Here is a 4,273-nt window from a genome sequence, read left to right as displayed (position 1 = left end):
CGCGACAGATGACACCCGCTCACCTCCGTCAGTAGAAGTACGCCGGCAGAGGCCGCAGAGCGGCAACGCACGTAAACCAGCGCAGAGCGCGGCAGCAAAGCGCAGCAGATGTCCGCCGACGCACAACGTAACCAGGGTAAGCCAGTGCGAACCGCGGCAGCAGAGGTACGCCGACAGAGGTTACGTCAACGCGGCGACGCATAGCGCAGCCAGGGTAAGCCAGCGCCAAGCGCGGCGGCAGAGCGCAGCAGAGGTACGCCGACAGAGTAATACACGTAAGCGCCGACGTAGAGCGCGACAGAGCATCGCCTCAGCAATACAAGTACACGCCGACGTAGGGCGCGACAGAGTATCGCCCAGCAAATACGAGTAGACGCCGACGCAAGGCGTGGCAGAGAATCACCCAGCAACCAGCAATACAAATAGACGCCGACGCAAGGCGCAGCAGAGTAATACAAGTAAACGCCGACGTATGGCGCGTCAAGGCACCGACGCCACACACTAACGGGATCCGTCTAACGGAACACGGCGACAGAGCATCGCCTCAGCAATACAAGTAGACGCCGACGTAAGGCGCGACAGAGCACCGCAGAAGAGAGAGACGCCGTCATAAGGCGCGTCAAGGCACCGACGCCACATACTAACGGGACCCAGCTAACGGGATACGGCCGGACCGCTAAGGCCCGCCACTGCAATCAAGGATACCGCAAGATAATCCAAGTGAAATTGAAAATGAAGTATACAAACACGTTTTATTTTAACTATAGAATTTAGAACCAATAAAGAGAGTGAAGTTTTTTTATATTAAATCGATTTGCAAGGTGCCCCTTTAATACAAATTTATTGTAAACGAACCCTGGGCACGGCGAGTATACCCCAGCAAATATCAAAGAAGCAACGGGGCACGAAAAAGCTTCGTTACAGCATTCACCCATTGATGTTGAAACCTCTCAAGCCGATTATTTTATTTTTATCTTTTATATGGCTCCTGCCTTGATTACACTGTGTGATTACTCAGCCTAATTCATTGGTAAGGATCTTACTGGCTGCTTACAGCCTAAGCCTTGTAAAAGAAAGAAAAAAATAGAGAGAAGATGAATTAAATTCGGGCAACAAAAATGAAAATTGCGGCAATTGAAAAACTTCGAACGAACATACACTAAAATTGGAACGATACAGAGAAGATTAGCATTTCCCCTGCTCAAGGATGACACCAAAATCGTGAAGCGTTCCACATTTTTAATGGTGATAAGATGATATTGTTACGAATATTAGCAACACTAAGGGGTACTGCCATCTCTAAGCCAATGCTAAGCAGTGACTGAATGCACATCAATAATTCAATCATTATGTCTACATATATGTACGTACAAGCAGCGGAGAGGCAACGCACAAACACATGCAGATGTCTTATCTGAGATATGCAATTATAATTGTGGAAGTGTCTCTCACAAACACACGCGCATATGAGAGCTACACACGTACATCTGTAGTTATAATTATAGCAAATAACCAACTAGTAGATTCTAGAACAGAAGCGCCTAGAAGATGCAACAAGGAAATCAAAGAGTATAAAGGCAGCAATAGTAGAGGCGCTACAATCAGTTTTTATTAAGCACGCTATCCGTCGAGCAATAGTAGAGTTATTTATTGTGAAGTACTTTAATAAACACCATTTTGCATTACTAAATAGTGGTGTTATTTAACAGTTTAGTGATTCGAACTTAGCAGAAGGTTGCAAATAAGAGGATTTGCAGTAAATTCGTTACAATATAAACACCAGGACTGGCAGCATAATAATTATAAGTATAATAAGTATATTAGCTTAATTGGGAAGTCATTTTGACAATTTAGACATTATTTTTAAGCGGCTGCCTGTTGACAAGCAAAAATTATATTTTTGCTGTAAACAATTTTTTTTTCCTAATTATTGAGTTATGTTCCCAGAAGAGGACATCCAAAATCAAAATGAAGTGCTTAGGTCGTTTTTATAAAACTCCTTAAATGTGAAGCATTTTTTTTGAAATGTTTACTAATGTTTTACCAAATATAAAAAAAAAATTTAAGCCCAAAATGGCTAGAAAACAAAATAAAAAAAAGAAAATAGCATAGGAATTTATTTTAATAATTAATTAAATTAAATTAATTGGCGGCCACCGTGGTGTGATGGTAGCGTGCTCCGCCTACCACACCGGATGCCCTGGGTTCAAACCCCGGGCAAAGCAACATCAAAAATTTTAGAAATAAGGTTTTTCAATTAGAAGAAAATTTTTATAAGCGGGGTCGCCCCTCGGCAGTGTTTGCAAGCGCTCCGGTTGTATTTCTGCCATGAAAATCTCTCAGTGAAAACTCATCTGCCTTGCAGATGTCGTTCGGAGTCGGTTAAAACATGTAGGTCCCGTCCGGGCCAATTTGTGGGGAAAATCAAGAGGAGCACGACGCAAATTGGAAGAGAAGCTCGGCCTTAGATCTCTTCGGAGGTTATCGCGTCTTACGTTTATTATAATTTTTTTTTTTATATAAAAATAAGCATAAGCATTCAGAAAAAAGGGAGATGTCGTGTACACAGCCAACAATTTCAATGCCATGTATTTAAATCAGTTAATATGCTACCCTGTAACAAAAAGAGTCTAAATTTTCATCAACACAAAAAAAGGCATCTGATAATTGCCATACACACGATTTAATTCAGGTGTGTGTACAACGCACAACCAAACCATTTTAAATGTTTTATTATTCCCTGTAAAACCAGACACTGTTTCTAGTGTCTGAAACCGATTAGATAGGAATTTGTCCATATCCTCCCACTTGGATATGTCCGTTTTGTGGTCAATGCTCTGCTCCCATAGAGCCAACGTATTTCTGGTAATTTTGTAGAGCATAAATAGGTGATGATCGCATCCAAATTTGAAATATCTATCTGATGAGTTTTTAGGGATGCCAAACAATTGCTTATGTCGCGCAGTAAAGCTTTAATTGAGCTGCCGCACTCGCTATCTATCTTTTTCAGATTAAACAAATTTTGCAGTTGTGAGTTTACGAGAATCCGTTTATTCTCGTATCTCTCACATACGCTTTTCATGCTGCCTCGAAGACTTCAGTTGTCAGTGCACAATTTTTCACGATGTCCTTTGCTTCGCCTTGAGTATCTTGTTTAAGGTGGAACAACTTTTCTACCGGGATTAGGCGACTATTGTTTTTGTAGATGGCCGTGAACAGGCCACGAAATGTTGGCCAAGATAGTTAGTCACCCTTGAATACCTCAGTGTCGCAAGCTGGGGAATACTATGTTCACGCGCGCGTTCTCCTTCAGGTCGAACCTCACTATCTTTTTCCTGCTTCAATTTAGCTTGAAATTCAGCGATGTTAGACATGCATCGCAGGAATATGGCATATGCCGCTTTATGTTTTATCTTGACCGCTGAAATCTTTTTTGCGTCAAGCGTGTCAGAGTCAAGTAATTCATGGAGAGCGGTCTCTGCTTTGCAACTCTTTTTGCTAGAGTGTGTACTGTTTGCAGAGTCGCACCTATGTCATTAAAGTCGGCCTCGAACTCAATTATTCGGGAGGACAACCTGATGTACGATTCCATGTTCATGGATGAAAAGTCGTGAACGAATTAAAAAAAGGGATATAAATCTCAATAAACCTGAGCGAATCACCCATCCTACAACTACTAAATTACGCAGAACTTTATTTATTACGTTTACTTATTTACTTGGCCATATTTGCAGATTATTCTGTACCGTAAAACGAAGAGCAGGGGGAAGCAACACAAATGTGTATTGTGTGAATTAAAGGGGGCCACTCCCGTCACTAGGGTAGGGTAGGCACCTTGTTGTTGGAGTGAGGGCTTAGCCGAACACCATAGCGCCCGACTATGAGGCGAAGCTGTTTAGAACTGACATCTACGCCGTTTTGCCTCATAGGAGGGCGGTGGGAAGTCTGTGACCAAGAACTGTCAACCCCCTAATCCAGGGTGTTATGCGGGCCGTGCCTATTGGATGATTTGCAGCCAGGGGATAAATTCGGCTGTATTCGAACGGAGCCTTCCCGATACCGGGTCACCTCGGGAAGTATTTATGGCCTTACCACAGTAGGGGGCACTGCTGTGGTGGACGGTTCTTTCCCCGTATATAAGACTGGACCGCTCAGCCCGCCTTGTCGGGCAGGTGGTCGTACGACCAAGATGAACCACTCATTACCTGATTGCAATAAGGACGATGTAAAGAGGTGGACTGAGTCGCAATCCAAGGACGATAAATACGAATTA

The 4,273-nt window shown here is 43.1% G+C and overlaps 1 pseudogene; it reads left to right on the top strand.

Annotated features, from left to right (window-relative positions):
• The first annotated feature begins 1,142 nt into the window (after positions 1-1,142).
• Positions 1,143-1,241, top strand: LOC137235589 (U6 spliceosomal RNA; annotated as a pseudogene).
• The last annotated feature ends 3,032 nt before the right edge of the window (positions 1,242-4,273 follow it).

The sequence above is a fragment of the Eurosta solidaginis genome, chromosome X (assembly GCF_040869045.1).
Source record: "Eurosta solidaginis isolate ZX-2024a chromosome X, ASM4086904v1, whole genome shotgun sequence".
NCBI classification, from domain to species: Eukaryota; Metazoa; Arthropoda; class Insecta; order Diptera; family Tephritidae; genus Eurosta; species Eurosta solidaginis.
The sequence above is the reverse complement of the archived record's forward strand: the minus strand, read 5'-3'. Positions and strand labels throughout refer to the sequence as shown.